At 35.8% G+C, this 17,503-nt stretch overlaps 1 long non-coding RNA gene across 1 annotated transcript; it reads right to left on the bottom strand.

The window, feature by feature from the left end:
- Nucleotides 1-4,175: 4,175 nt before the first annotated feature.
- Nucleotides 4,176-17,221, bottom strand: LOC139132460 (uncharacterized). The gene is made up of 4 exons (XR_011552305.1): nt 17,146-17,221; nt 16,009-16,255; nt 15,273-15,571; nt 4,176-4,984 (listed from the first exon to the last, which is right to left on the bottom strand). It is a non-coding gene; the product is annotated as an uncharacterized lncRNA (long non-coding RNA).
- Nucleotides 17,222-17,503: the final 282 nt, after the last annotated feature.

Genomic DNA, 17,503 nt, shown 5'->3' with positions numbered 1-17,503 from the left:
AAAGCATGATGAATTATGAAAAATCTCTAGTACTGTGCAACGAATGACCATGCAATGTTTTGTTCGTTTGCAATTCAAAAACTATCATTCACTGTTTTTACAGTAAATATGAAGTTTCATATCCCGGAGGCCTAACTATTTTGTATGACGCATTACAAGGGAGTGTCCGCGCAAGCAAACACTGAGTTTTACTCTTCTCCTTCAAAAGTGCTCTGTCCATTCCATGTGATCTATGCGAAAATTTCCACAGAAAAGCGGTTCACTGGCCGCCAATGGGTCAATTTTGACCATTATGGCGATTTCGGCAACGGGGCAACATTTTGGCTCTTTCTCGACTCGTGGTCCCTTGCAAATGACATATTTACATAAAAGCTATGGGGTTTAAAGTGTATTTCGAGAGCAATTTTGCAGACGGCGACAAAATCTATTGTTTTATATTCAAAATTCAAAGTTCTGGTCCCCGCTGGTGGCGCACATTCCAGGGTAAACCTAGGGAGTTTTCCAGTGTTTTTAGCGGGGAATATCGAAGTGAAATGTCGAATCATCATACGACGTTCTCAAAATCAGATGAAGTTCACATTATGAACTGATGACGTTATCAGCATAGATTTGAAAAAATCTTTTCTATAGGTCTAATTAGCGTGTATTGAACCTGTTCAATGAAACTGCTAAAAATTCTTTTTGTCGTTTTTCGAATGAGAAAAGTTCTAATTTTTCAGTTGCTTTTATCAAAACAACAGTGTTTCCTTGAACCATCTTCTTAGCTGTTGTATTTGATGCTAAACCCTACAGCATAGTGAAACTCCTCTATTTCCCATTCCATTATCTCCTTTCAATGATGGATTTTCCCTAACTACAGCATAAAAAAAATATCTAAGTGATGTGGTATTGATATGGGTTAGCTATTGTCACCAAGAAACTTATAGATCTGATAAAAACTGAAATTTTAAATGTTTTGCAAAATGAAATGATCCTAACTGACATTTATTTTTTCTCTACCGGTATAAAAGAATATTAATTGTACTGAAGCATTTATAAACACCTCTGGAAAGGGAGAGTAAGGGGACCTTGGTAGGTGGGTAGGTTAGAGGAGGAAATGATATTACCATGGGACTAGAAGAGAGGACTTGAAAACAATAATGCTGCTGATTGGAAGCATCACAATGGCCAAGTACTAAGATAAAACACACAACACAAATAAAGTTCAACAAAAATTGTTTGCATTTTTTATTGCACACGTACATTTGTAAAAGAGGTGTTTTCTCTCATTGATACACGTTAGCACAATTCCAGACTGCTTTGTTGGGTGGGATCTCTTTTCAGTTTATTTCTGTAAGCGGTTATACAACTCTGTTATTCATCTCCTATTAGGGAGCCATCATTATTTATGGCTGGGGGGTTGGAGGAATCTGGCGGGGTCACTCAAAAAGTTGAAAGCTACAATGGGGGGGGGGGCGCCTCAAAATGTTGAGAAAAAGAAGGGGGTTACTCAAGTTTTGGTGCAAAATAAATTGAAACACTCAGATTGCACCAATCAATTTCTCAAAATCTCCGATGTGGGAAAGGAGACACACCTCCTCGTGTTCTCCCCTTATGGTGTACTAACAGTTTTATTTGGTAAAAAAAAATGAAAAACAACCTCAGATTGCACCATTGCACACATCAATTTCACAAAATTTTCCATGCAAGACAGGGTATGCCCCCTCTGACACTTTCTCCTTGAGTCTATTGCTTATTCTCTCCCCCCCCCCCCTACTTTCAAATTCTGCCCTGTTGGATATCTTAGTAAAAACTCTGTCATGATACCCATCCAAATTAAACAGTACTATATGGTTGGATACTGGTTATAGGATTATATTTATATCTATATTTTGTTGTGACTTTGAATTTCATTTTTTGGGTTTCACCTTTTTTAACGCTTCATGAGATTAAAGGGTACATCAAGATTTGAAACTTCTTTACTATTGCTGTATTTTTGTAAATTTTTCAATACATGTATTGATATAAACTTTGCTAAGCGTCGTTTGGGGGGGGGGAGTCAGTCAAAATGTAGATGTTAGGGGCACTCAAATTCATCATGGTTGGCAGGGGGGGGTTACTTGATTTTTCAGTTTTCAATGAAATTTCTCTAACCAACAACCCCCAGGCCATAAATAATGAAAGCTCCCTTACTTCGAATACATGCAAGTTGATTTACTGAGAGTGGTATGTTTATGTTCATAATAGGGAATAGAAGGATGTATAAACATTAATTTGATGACAGTCATCTGGTCTACAGTGACATCTGACAAGCAAAGGACGAAAAATAAATACACTGTCAGAACAACTGTACACAAGATCTGAAGATGTAATTGAAACTACATTACAATGATTGTAGTGTACAAGTTCATATTGAAACTTGCCGCACCAATTTTAAAGACATAGAGAAAACTTGAGTAGCATTCTTTACAGTTTAATTAAATCTGTGAAACAGCCATGTTTGATCAGTAATAGATACTTAGATTATGGACTTTATTTATTAGATACAAAAGTTTTTATTTTCAGGATGTTGTATAACAAAATTTTATAATTGAAAGAGTCAACTAATCTGTACAGCTTGGTTTAACTCAATCTTGCCAAAGTTTAGGAATGTCTGCAACAATTTATTGAATCTGTACATCATCTGTATAGACTCACAAATAACAATATTGACTCTGTACATCATCTGTATAGACTCACAAATAACAATATTGACTCTGTACATCATCTGTATAGACTCACAAATAACAATATTGACTCTGTACATCATCTGTATAGACTCACAAATAACAATATTGACTCTGTACATCATCTGTATAGACTCACAAATAACAATATTGACTATGTACATCATCTGTATAGACTCCCAAATAAGAATCTACCTGTCCATAAAACCCTATCTGCAAAAAGGAAATCAAAAGTTATGGTAACAAAGACTTGCTTAATGTACAATGAAAGGTCATGGCAGTCCAACTATTGCAAAAGTATCAGCAATATTACATACATTAAGAGTCGTTTTGACTGTCGATGCTTGGTGTTGTCTGTTGTGAGGTCAAGTCTGATGGAGAATAAACTGAATACAGATACTTTAGAATTAGGTTTAATTTGGCAGACTTTCTAGTTTTTGAAATGAACTGTGAATTTACAACTGTTAATATTCTTTTACACCACACAACTGCAATTTTGAGGTTTTCTGATCTTCTTTTAAACCACACAACTGCAATTTTGAGGTTTTCTGATCTTTTTCTGAGAAAGACTGTACTTGTCAAAAAAAAAAATACATTGTAAAGTCAAATTTACATTCTGTATCTTCTTGCACATTTCAATTTTGAAAATCAAGCTCATTGTATTTTCATGATTGTGCTGCAAAAGTATCACACGATATACAAAAATATTTCTGGACATTGGCACAGTACAATTGAAAAAAACACTGAAACAGCAACACTCCAGTAACATTTGTCATGAATTTAAACATAAAAACAAATGAATGAACTGAACTACAGCCATTCTAAAAACTAGAGTATGGGAGTTTAATGTTCAGAAAGTAAAAGTACATTGCCTGTAAATTTAAGATATTTCTAATCACAAAATGATATCAGAGACTATCTGCTATGCACTACCCATACAGAGTCACCTCAACTCTGCTTCTTGCATGTAATACCTTACAAGCAAAATTGACAAAGTGATTTCAGAGAAAACTGCAGATATTTTGGAATTCACATTGGGCATTCAATTGTAACTAATGATCTGGCATCTCGAACGAACCAGTTTTACCTTCACTGACCTTGTTATTTTAACTCTCCAATTAAACTTTGACAAATTTTGAGTGAACTCAAAAACAGTTTTGCTGAAGTAGTTTTATGAAATTTGAGCATGTAACACTACAGTTAAAAGGGAGAAACTTGCATTTGAAAAGATGCATTTGAAAAGAAGTGACTTAAATAGGATATTTCATAAAACAGTATGGAGTACAAAGAATTGCTTCTCGTCTGAAGCTAGTAACCTCTTCATAGTCAACTGATTCTGTCAAATTACAGAGCAGATAAAGCTGTTGTTGTTCAGTGATATATCACTGTGCTTTCTGATCCCAGTATTGTACATTGAATGTATTGTACATTGAATGTGTAACTAAAACCAAACAAAGTGACTGGTTGAGACTGGTGTCAGTTCTGATATCGCACCAAATACTCCTCAAGAAATTTTCTCCTGTTGTGAAAAATCAAATTTACAAATGAATTCTTGAACTGATTCTACGCTGTTCTTCAAGAACACTCCAGTCTATTTATAAACTATAAACAATGGATCAGAAATTGTGTATGTTTGCATGTATATCTTAATTAACTGCACGTGATCATTTTTCATTGCACACAAAAAAAACGACTTATGTGAAATCTTAATGTCAATTGAGGAACACAGATTTTCTCTGTTACAGTATCCTAGAACTTTACTATCTCTTATAAACCCACATGCCACTTTTTTCAACGTACAATATAAACTCAATCCAGAAATGCAAAAATTGAAATTGCTACAGCTCTGCCACCATTTCAAACTGCATACCCCTGATACAGCAATGCAACAATTACACATACACAGGGGAAACAAGAAAAATTGAAGCTTTTAATTCAGTGTCTCGAATGGTTTGTAACACTCGGGCTTAATGTAGGTTTCTTTTATCAGTTCAATCTCTGAACAAATTGAATAACTGAACACAACTAGTAAAGAATTCAAATCACACAGCCAATATCAACAAGCACTAATGTGAGAACCAGGGACTGAGGGACTTTCCCTGTGAGTACAACTTTTGCTTACATTCTTTGATTGCGTTGTGACAATATCTGAACAGCATGGACATGCTCAGATGTGCTGTGTGGTCAAACCAAATCTCTCATTCTTCTACAGAGTATATGAACAGAATGGATATCTTGCTGAGTGTGTTGTATGGTCATACCAAATCCAAGGACTGTATCTGTGAACAGGATAACAAATACCCTTAGTTGTGAATCAAAAGCACTTGGTTGACATTTGTTACTGTTAGGGACAGAGCCCTCTGTGTTATCAAAGGTAGAGGATTGCCAATGGGTGGACGATGCAGGGTCAGCTAATTCCAAAGACTTTGAAATGCCACAAAATCAGTTATTTTGAAACTTTAATGAAAGACTATAAGAGGTCATTTCATGCAAAATAAAAAGTGGTTTCACAGTACTAGCTTTAAAGATATAATAATTATTTTCTTTACAAAGGAACCTGCACAACAAAGATGCACTATTCAGTTTTTTCATTAACAATGATGAAATTATCTTCACTCTTTAGACAACAACACATCTGTATTTTCATACAACACTTCTAGTCATTTATACAAAAACATTTTAGAAATCTACTCTGAAAGAACATGACTGTTTCAGTAGCAATCAGCTTCCTACAATGTACTTCTGCAAATGCTGATATTTTTCAAATGAAATTGTAAATCAAGGGATAAGGTCTATTTCTGTGTAATATATCTCAAAAGGCAGAGAACACCCATTGTCCTCAGACAAAACGTCATCACTGATGACACAGTCCCCACTGGATTATTGTGTTTGGATTACAGTAATTGAATTACATATTTGGTAGCGTCATTACAGGGCCTAGGGGAGAGGGGTGAATTATTGAAGGAAGTGACACACTAAGAGAAGCCAATATATAATATCACAGTGTTGACTGTGAGTGAAGCCATACAATATCACAGTGTAGACTGTGAGTGAAGCAATACAATATCACAGTGTTGACTGTGAGTGAAGCCATACAATATCAGTGTAGACTGTGAGTGAAGCAATACAATATCAGTGTAGACTGTGAGTGAAGCCATACAATATCACAGTGTACACTAGGAGAAGCCATATAATATCACAGTGTAGACTGTGGGTGAAGAAATACAGTATAACAGTGTACACTAAGAGAAGCCAATATATAATATCACAGTGTAGACTGTGGGTGAAGCAATACAATATCAGTGTAGACTGTGGGTGAAGCAATACAATATAATAGTGTAGACTGTGAGTGAAGCCATACAATATCAGTGTAGACTGTGAGTGAAGCCATACAATATCAGTGTAGACTGTGAATGAAGCAATACAATATCAGTGTAGACTGTGAGTGAAGCCATATAATATCACAGTGTACACTGTGAGTGAAGCCATACAATATCACAGTGTACACTGTGAGTGAAGCAATACAATATCAGTGTAGACTGTGAGTGAAGCTATACAATATCAGTGTAGACTGTGAGTGAAGCAATACAATATCAGTGTAGACTGTGAGTGAAGCAATACAATATCACAGTGTACACTAAGAGAAGCCATATAATATCACAGTGCAGACTGTGAGTGAAGCCATATATTATCAGTGTAGACTGTGAGTGAAGCCATACAATATCACAGTGTACACTAAAAGAAGCCATATAATATCACAGTGTAGACTGTGAGTGAAGCCATACAATATCAGAGTAGACTGTGAGTGAAGCAATACAATATCAGTGTAGACTGTGAGTGAAGCAATACAATATCACAGTGTACACTAAGAGAAACCATATAATATCACAGTGTAGACTGTGAGTGAAGCCATACAACATCAGTGTAAACTGTGAGTGAAGCAATACAATATCACAGTGTATGTGAGTGAAGCCATACAATATTAGTGTAGACTGTGAGTGAAGCAATATGATATCACAGTGTAGACTGTGAGTGAAGCAATACAATATCAATGTAGACTAAGTGAAGCCATACAATGTCACAGTGTAGACTGTGAGTGAAGCAATACAATATCAGTGTAGACTGTGAGTGAAGCATTACAATATCAATGTATACTGTTAGTGAAGCCATACAATATCAGTGTAGACTGTGAGTGAAGCAATACAATATCAGTGTAGACTGTGAGTAAAGCCATACAATATCAGTGTAGACTGTGAGTGAAGCAATACAATATCACAGTGTACACTGTGAGTGAAGCAATACAATATCAGTGTAGACTGTGAGTGAAGCAATACAATATCAATGTAGACTGTGAGTGAAGCCATACAATATCAGTGTAGACTGTGAGTGAAGCTATACAATATCAGTGTAGACTGTGAGTGAAGCAATACAATATCAGTGTAGACTGAGTGAAGCAATACAATATCAGTGTAGACTGTGAGTGAAGCCATACAATATCAGTGTAGACTGTGAGTGAAGCAATACAATATCACAGTGTAGACTGTGAGTGAAGCAATACAATATCACAGTGTAGACTGTGAGTGAAGCAATACAATATCACAGTGTAGACTGTGAGTGAAGCAATACAATATCACAGTGTAGACTGAGTGAAGTAATACAATATCAGTGTAGACTGTGAGTGAAGCCATACAATATCAGTGTAGACTGTGAGTGAAGCAATACAATATCACAGTGTAGACTGTGAGTGAAGCCATACAATATCAGTGTAGACTGTGAGTGAAGCAATACAATATCACAGTGTACACTGTGAGTGAAGCCATACAATATGAGTGTGGACTGTGAGTGAAGCCATACAACATCAGTGTAAACTGTGAGTGAAGCAATATAATATCACAGTGTACACTGTGAGTGAAGCCATACAATATCAGTGTAGACTGTGAGTGAAGCAATATAATATCACAGTGTAGACTGTGAGTGAAGCAATACAATATCAGTGTTGACTGTGAGTGAAGCAATATAATATCACAGTGTACACTGTGATTGAAGCCATACAACATCAGTGTAGACTGTGAGTGAAGCAATATAATATGACAGTGTACACTGTGAGTGAAGCCATACAATATCAGTGTTGACTGTGAGTGAAGCCATACAATATCACAGTGTAGACTGTGAGTGAAGCCATACAATATCACAGTGTACACTGTGAGTGAAGCCATACATTGTCACAAAATTACTCCACAATAAGGTGTTTCAGTTTTAGTGGTTCTAAATCTTTTCCACTGACTACATTTACATTTTCTTTGTCAATTTGAATTACTACACTCAAAGTAAAGGACAAATATGATATCAGGTTGGCAGCAATGGATTTCACAAGGAATGAATCTAAACAACTTCTAGACAAATGTGAATATACAATCCTTAGTATTTCATAGAAAAAAAAATCAGCAATAGGCACTCCTTGAAGTATAAAAAATCTCAACTCAAAGATTTAGAAAATTGACTGCAAGGAGACCACCTCGTGACATCTACATTTAAATAGAATTCTCTTTGATCTTGCTAATGACATATACCTTTCTATCACCAATTGTATAAAAAAAATTGAAAGCTATCCGATAGGTTTGTTGCAAAGAGGTATGATGTTGCAGCCAAAAAGGAATCAATGAATGGGTTCACTGGACATGGTGTGCTAAAATGATACATGGTTTGGTATAATTACAGAAGTTTGTAAAGTATGCAGGAGAGCAATTAATCAGCATGTCATACTTGTCAAAATTGCAGTATACCCGGTATGTTCTGTATAACTCTACTGAGTATCACATGTGGTCAGTGTATCAGTGACTCAGTTGTACGATCACAATCAGGAAATGCATTTTGCATTAATAGGAGTCGTAATTGTAGAAATTCATTAAGAATTAGATAAAAGTATTGTATGACCATTGTCCTTGGAGGTTAGATTAAATCTAGTACATTCAGCTTTGATTAGAGCCTACATGTAGTTACAGACGTTTGCAAAAGTTTAAGTCATTGACTTTCAAGATGCATACAACCTCAATCAACATGTCATGGCTATCAAACTTGCAGCATTGACAAGACGAATTATCAAAAATATAATTGAAAGTTTGATCAAATTCCATGCATTTAACTTTGATACATGGTTTTATCACATGAACTGGCCCGAATCGCCACCTGTGTTATGAAGGACAGGACAGATAAGACATTCGAATTACCCCTATTTTATTTCATCAAGAAGAATTTTTCTCCCACACACTGCCGCAGAGCTTTCATACACTGACCGATATGTCATGATCAATGCTATGCTCTCATGATATTTTTTACAAACAGGTAATGCAATAAATTCAGATATGGAAACATAGAAGGCATTAGAAGTCAATTTTTGTCCTTATTTCAAAAATTGTTACAGCAATGTTTTGATGATCATGTTGTTCTGATTTCCCACTTTGAATAATGAGAAGATTGATCTCTTTTCAACGAAGGAGATATCAATTTTGCGATTTTGTCAACAAATATTTTTGACATTCATATATAATATTTGCAAGGAAAGAAAGGAAAAAAGTTAACGATGCTTGATGTCCATGAAAAAAGCTTGACATGTAAAACAGTTGGTATGATGAGACCATGTACATTGCTGATAAATTTGCCTTGAAAGGTGTGCAATTTTTAGTACCTATGCATGTAAAAACACTGCAATTTTATCCAATTTACTCCTGAATATGTCACACCATTGGTAATCTGAAAACACACCATACCAGTACTTATTGAAGATATAAATTGTTCAGACAGTAATAAAATGAACAAGTAGTTAGCAATGATGTCTGAGTACACAAATCATGAAAAATATTGTATAATATTACTGAAGTGACATGATTTGCTGCACAGTACCCCGCTTAGTGATATCCCATGATTCATTATGATTTGTAGCCCTTCAGAGATTCCTCAGGGAAGTCTAGCATGTCTCCCATGTGTACACTACATTTAGGGACAAATGTAGAATATCAGATTCTGAAAATTACTATTTCAAATGTTTGGAAGGTTATCCTTGATTGAGTGAAATACCATTTTTGTATAATTTCCACTAATCATCTTAAACCATTCAGAACAGTGAAATGGAAAGAAGGGAGACTACCAAAGTTGCATGAAATGAGAGAATATTGATTTTTACCCAATGTAAATGACCAATTTAAAATAACTTTCCTTAGAAAATGACACCTTTATTTTGGTATGACTTGCTTCCCATAAACTATTACATTTGTAGCACCTACAATCTGATTCTTAGGGCTTTTCCAAGATACAATTAAACAATTGAAATGCTTCATAATACTGCAAACATGTACAGCAGAAAAGATTTTAGAAAGTCAACATTCATTGCTTCTTATCAAACAGAATCAGGGGTAATTTATTGTACTCTGTGTTATTCTCAGGCCAAACTTTGTACAGTGGCATCTGATTTTTATTCCTGATGGTAAAAATGACTGTTTTTGACGTTTCCTTTCTGAAAAGGACCAAATTTGAAAATATAACAAAATTTATGTGAAATTCAAGATGTGTATTAGCTAAGAAGCAAATACAAAGTTAAATTTGTAAAAGATCAACTCTCATGCCTCTGGATGAAAACTAAATGTGATATTGTACTATTTGTGACAAATATTGTCAGTTTGTGGAATCATATTTTTGCAGTTCAACATAGATCTGTCATAACTTTTATATCCCTAATTGAGCAGAATGTCTGGTAAACGATGTGAAAATTCCCAAGTAATGAAAAAATAAATCACAACTTTTTTTGTGAAACCTGAAATAACAGAATATCTGTGAGAGTTTAAGTTACCGTAAGTTTCATTCAAATTTGAGTAGTAATTGTGCAGGTATGTAAAAAAAATTACAAAAGTTCAGTTATTATGCAAATAAGCATGACAGCTAAATGTGTTTCACTTCAATGTAAAATCTTTGAGGTCAATATCTGAAGCTAGTTTCATTGACTTTGGTGTAGCCATTCTGGGTATCTATCCCTACCAGCAAAACTTAATGTTCACACCAAGGAGAACAAAACTCAAGACAGCATGAGCTCCTATTTACATTTATAGACAAATTTGTACGTAGTTTGAATGAATTAGAAGTCATTAACTCTAGCATGTACATACCCCGGGGAGGGCACTTCAGAATCCATTACTTGCCAATATGTATATGTGCCGTCCAATTGGGTGGGTATTTCAGCAACTTGGTCTAAAATTGGTGTATCAATTCCACTGTAAACCAAGTAAAATGGGGTCTAAATTTGAGTGCCAATTTCTAACATACAAAAATGAATTTTAACCGTCCGTTCCCATGGCTATCCATGACTGGCTTGGGACTGCACTCAACACGCATCATTATCTTTCCCTGTGGTGGGGGAGCCATGAGACCTATAGCTTTAGCCAAAGTAAATCTCAACTTGGATTCAAAACACCATCAATGATTGGTCAGAACTCCAAATACAGAGGATTTTTGGCAAATAGAAAACATCCAAACAAAGTAGCTCTACTTCTCCTATTATTTATTATGACAGCTTGGCCATCCATGGCCACATGACTCAGTTCTTCAAACACGAATGGCTGGGCTTCTTGTGGTTCTGAATTTAAAAAACACCAGTCAGTTCGTAACTGGTGATAACTGATAATTTCAGAGGCTGGACCGACTTTTGATGGAGTGAAAGATACAGTCTTTCACCAAAATTTTTAGTATTTCCAGAAATGTTTTTACGAAACATATATGGCTTGGCCAGCAACACAATAAGGCATAATCAGTAGGCTTTGTCAGTCACCGGTTTATACAAAGGCTTTGTATTTACCCTGTAACATTTCAACGCTATGTTTTTTGACCTGGATCAAAGGTCACACAGCTCTGACATTGGGTCCTAAAATTACGAGACTAGGTTTGAAATGGGCCCTTTTTTATGTGCAGCCGCACACCCCTACCACTTCTCTGAACAAGTGCCCCCCCCTGTATATACACACCATTACACAGCATGCGGTATGCAATGTAGACATACTACCTACAGCAAGCACATCCCTTACGAAAAAGTCCTATAGGACCCAAATGGGATTGACCGTGGTCCAATAGGCGTACCACAGGAATGGTGTAGGACCAGGCTTGTCCTATAGGAATAATGATTGTAAGTCCTATTGGACAATCCCATTGTAAATGAAATTCCAATAGGAACTTTGTGGGACCATGCTTGTCCTATGGGAACAATTCCTGAATGTCCTACAGGACAATGCTTTTGTAAATGACATTCAAATAGGATTTATTCAATTCTGTCAGAATCATTAGCTTTTGCCGTTGCTCTGATAAAATTATTCTTACCATTCTCTGAGAGCAAAATATTTTGCAAATTAATTTGCAATTAATCTTTGGACTGGTACTGAAGGAAACATGGTTTGTAAAAATGTCACATTTTGCTATTTCTAAAATTAAATGAAAAAAATAATATACAAGCAAGCAAAATACATAAATAAATAAACACTTAAATCAATAAAATAAATCAATAAATAGGCCTAGCAATTAAGTTTACATGCTGGCTCATACATACATATAAGTAACGCACACTTACAATATCATTGAGTTTCCACAGACTTAGGACTATTACAACTACCAGCACTTCAAATTCATAAATGAGAATCAATATCACCTCATTATCTTATCTATGTCTGATCAACACATATTTTGTACACCTTTCTAAAGTCCTATTAGACTGTCCTATTGGAAAACTTAAGCCCAGAATGCATTTGGGCGGCTGCAGTGCATTATGGGCTAGCATCATCAAAACAAGATGGCCGCTCTAGAACAGACAAAAGGCAGTTGTTGCTCTGAAAAATGACTGTGTGGCAGCATAACAGGGTGTTGTACAGCTTTTATATCACTGTAGTACAGCAAAGTTAGGTAGGACAGATTATTATATGTCAGTGTTTTCCTTTTGAAGACTGAATAGTTATGGAAATAGCCGGGTTTACAATAGTCCTTTGTCTACTTGCCTGCTCATGATCAGTGTATGCCCATTGTGTGACTTCTAGCTTGTTGACTATGGCATTTCAGTCCACACAAAGAATATAAACAGGAGTGAAGTTTAAAGCTAAGGTAGTAATGTAGTTAATGATTGGATACATACCGGTATGGTCCAAAATGCATTGATATTTATGTGAGACAAAGGAGCAATGGAACAATGGGGTTGGACCCCCTTTTACATAACAAACAGGAAGTTGATATCTCAATGATTTCTGCTCATGTATTGCCATCATGAAACCTGAATTGTTTCTATGCTGATAGAGCTCATTTGGCTATTGAATTATTAAAATTATGATACTGAAAATTGAATGTTTTGTGTCATAAATTTTTGATACATTACATAGCAGCATCAAATGAACTTATCACCTAAAACAAGAGTCATATAAAACTGCAACTCAAAAATTTCATGAAGGCAGAACTTAATTTCTATGTGTAATATGCTTCTGTAGTCTCAGCTATAACAGTTTAATTAGATAATTGTTACATACAGCTTTGTATAATATTTTATACTTCTCTTCAATTTCCTGTCATTCTTTCTGATTATAGAAATAAAGTTTCTTTGTTCAAAAGTATATCCATTGCAAGTTCTTCTTTGCTCCCTAATGAACGTTGAAACACCCGCTATATAGCTTGTCTTCTTAGCGTCTTTATGTGTAAAATGCAAATGTAATAAAGGGAAAGTGGCTTCACACATCAGCCATCTCGTCTTGTATGTGCTTTGGTGTGTTTAGTGTCTGAGTTGTGTTTAGGCTGTTAGTGTGGAAATTAACAAGCGAGTCGTTAATTTTCAAATTAGCCATGGCGAGACGTGGGCGTAGTCAGATGTGTCCTTGACAACGGTGACTCTTTTTTTATCCCCACGTTTCGAAACCAGAGCGGTCTCTTCCTCAGTCGCCTAAGATACGGTGCATATCTTTTTTGTTTTATGTCATGTCGATATTGTTGATCTCCTGTGCTTCTAGCAGTGAAGCCAGAATGCTTATGTTTGGATCGTAATGTGTTCGTTCGTTCATTGACTTGTTTCTGATGCAATGGACTTTAGCCTTAATCAGTGTGTCGCTGATGTTCGTATTTCTTTTGTAAGCGATGATCGGTTGTTTAGGAAATAAATTCCTTAATGTTTCGTCCTTTTCTATGTGATCCCAGTTTTCACACAGAGCTAGTTTGATAGCTTGTGTCTTTATGTATGGGCTATATCTTGTTGTGAACACAAGTGTGTTTTTCGTTCTGTTTTTTGTTCGCTGGTGTTGTAATTGCGTAATTCTGGTGGCGAACTTTGTTTGTGATGTAATTCTAGAGATTTCATCCTGTTTGTAGCCACGTTCGACTAATCTTGCATTGAATGACTTGACTTTAGCACTAAAATCATTCTCATTGTTGCAAGTTCTGATGTACCTTAGTGTTTTGCCTTTGATCAGGCCTTTAAAGGTAGATTTTGGATGGCATGATGTTCTATGTAGGAATTGAAACGTGTCTGTGGTTTTCGTGTGCGTTCTTATGTCCAGTATTTTCTCACTGTTATGTCGTTGACCTTTGTATACCACAAGATCGAGATCAATTGTTATTGTTTACATTTTAATTCTAGTCCAGACCAGAATTCATTTCTCAACAATAACAATGTCTACACATGTACACACTGAGTTCAATGGAACGTTCTAATGTTCCAATTGGTTTACCATAGGACTGTCTAATAGGACATATTATTATTAGACTACCATGGGACTGTCTAATAGGACATGTCTAATGATCCTATTGGACTACTATGGGACAGTCTCGTAGGACAGGTGTCGCATTCCTATTGGACTACCATGGGACAGTCTCATAGGACAGGTGTCGCATTCCTGTTGGACTACTGTGGGACTGTCTCATAGGACAGGTGTCGCATTCCTATTGGACTACTGTGGGACTGTCTTATAGGACAGGTGTCGCATTCCTATTGGACTACCATGGGACTGTCTCATAGGACAGGTGTCGCATTCCTATTGGACTACTGTGGGACTGTCTCATAGGACAGTTGTCGCATTCCTATTGGACTACTATGGGACTGTCTCATAGGACATTGTCTCAAAATACTATTGGACAATCCTATCAGACTGATTCCTATTGGAGTCCAATAGGACTTTTTTGTAAGGGATGGTTTAATATTTTGAATAGCTGCAAAATTGTAGCGCTACGGTGAGGCAGTCAGTGATTTTTGGTTTTTGGGACCTCGCTCACCAGTAGCACTACAATGCCGATGGCCCTGTAGAGTTCAAAATAAGCACATCACACTGGACTAGGCATGTTGATGTGAAATTCTACACATTTACTCCATTTGGTCATACCGATTTATCACTACTGAAGACTAAACTATACTACACTAGCCTTGTCGTTTATGGGGTTTAGAATTTGTTTAGACATGTCGATCGTGTCGAGGGTGGGACATCCGTGTTTCTGGGAGCTGCCATTACTGGAAGTTGGTAATGGCGGCTCCCAGATAGAGTAAATCATGCTTGCAATAGTGTACTTTACCTTGTTCTGGTGATGTTGACAGCAAATTGCAATGTAATGATACTGTTCTTTGCATATCATGACATCCCTGACTGGGCAGCTCATCTTAGTTACACACATTCAGACTAACTGATGAACTATCTTCCATTCATTGCCTCCTCTGCTATTTTGGTCACTGGTCTCCTTGGCAACAAGGCTAGTTGCATGTCCATCAGGACTGGCAGACTGTCTATAGCTTGGATTCCAAGGTTTTGCTCACACATCAGTGGTAATGCCTTGTTCATCTCTTTGCAGGCTTTAAATGCATGTATTCTCTTGTGCTGGTGAATAACGAAATCCATGAAAGGTTTTCAGCTGTGCAGTCAATGACACAGAGTTTATCAGATGGCTGACTGATCAGCAGCATTTGTTGTCTCTTAATTGAGTTTTCATTGTGGGCTATGCATAGTCCTAAACATTATTTCTTTCACAGAGTTTCCAATATTGATTAACATTTGCATATATGTAAATTTTGGCATCACTACTTTTTATTTGCAATCAAAAGTCTGTCTTAATCTGGTTTTGTTAGAAATCATAAGAATATGTTTCAACTGTCTAATATTTGATTAAGTTGCTATGCAATGACTCAGATTTTCCTCAAAATCCTGTTTTTCTGGTACTGTGTTGAAAACATACTAGGGTATATTCTTTTAGCCTCACAGATATTTAACAAAACCACAGCACATTAATTACAACACCGATGTTGAACATGACTTACTTTCTTTGGCACAGATTTGCAATAGTTACGTGACAGCTTTGATGAATTCATCATCTTGTATTTCTGACATAAACATGACAGTGACTGCTAATCCATCATTGTTACAGGTCTTGTTACATGTACAAATGAAATGGTACACATATGCTAACCTGTTGCTATCAACTCCACACATTTCTCCTGTCCATGAGGCATCATGTGGTTTGCTTTCATCCCAGTTGACATTATCCACTGGAGTGCCATTTGACCACTGAAATATTGTGTAAATTACAATGGTCATAAGTTTGCATCAGTTTTACAGGGCTCGAAATAATACCTGTCTGTCTGTCCCGGACAAGTGAAATTTGGCCTGGGACAAGTAGTTTTGAAAAGTACTTGTCCAAGTGGACAGGTAGGTTTTTTCAGCCTGCAACCAGTATTTCAACCAATTGACTACAGCAAATATTCAAAGGTTTAAAATTTATATACCTTTTACAATTTTGAAAATCATTATTTGGATATTTACCTGTCAGAAAAAAGTAAAAGAAAGTTCGATAATATCTAATCACTGTTTACAGGAGGCAGCCATGTTGATTTATCTAAGGTCATGTCTCAAATCTCTTAGATTGGGAAATTCTCAGAGCTATCTCAACACCGAGGGTGCTGTTAAGCCAGTTTGCATATCATACAGGCATGAGTTTGTTGAATTGAATTGAAACTAGTATAGTTTCTTAGAATAAATTATGCCATTTTGGACAGGTACTTTTCTCACTGGGACAGGTACTTTTAATTTTGACTTGTCCAGTGGACAGGTGGTTGAAAAAAAGTATTTCGAGCCCTGTTTTATAGCATGCATAAAATATGTAGATATGGTGAAGCAGTGATCATATCATTATATAAAGTGAATCTGGCTGAATATTTTCCATTTTCCTAAAAAATGTAAATGGTAGAAGATCAAGTTTGTATTAACAAGTAAAATTAGTACTCCTATTTAACATCTATCAGCAGCAGATTTTGAAAGAGTACTAAACAGCTCACACAAATGTATTCCTATATGCCATGTATGTAACAATGAACTGAAATTTTCTTTCATTAGTGGCATGTGCACTATGAGTTTTTAAAATGAGCTTTCTAATAAATCAAAGTAACGTGTTTACTTACATGTGAGTTTCTGAAGAGGAGTATTCCGTCAAACCAATCCGTGATGTAATTATTTCTTTATCTCACTACTGGAAAGACACAAAAGAAAAAAGGAAGTTAAGGGATAACAGCTGGAACCTTTTGGTAATATTTGCACTACCGGGGTATTTCTGTTCTACTGAATATGTACATTTTCAAATTCCGTCCTAATTATTGTTAACATATATATATATATATATATATATATATATATATATATATATATATATATATATATATATATATATATATATATATATATATATATATATATGTATATATATATACTAAAGTATACAGATGTCCTCGAGGGAAATTACAGTGCTCAATGCAAAAAGCA

This window comes from Ptychodera flava, chromosome 5, assembly GCF_041260155.1.
Source record: "Ptychodera flava strain L36383 chromosome 5, AS_Pfla_20210202, whole genome shotgun sequence".
NCBI classification, from domain to species: domain Eukaryota; kingdom Metazoa; phylum Hemichordata; class Enteropneusta; family Ptychoderidae; genus Ptychodera; species Ptychodera flava.
The sequence above is the reverse complement of the archived record's forward strand: the minus strand, read 5'-3'. Positions and strand labels throughout refer to the sequence as shown.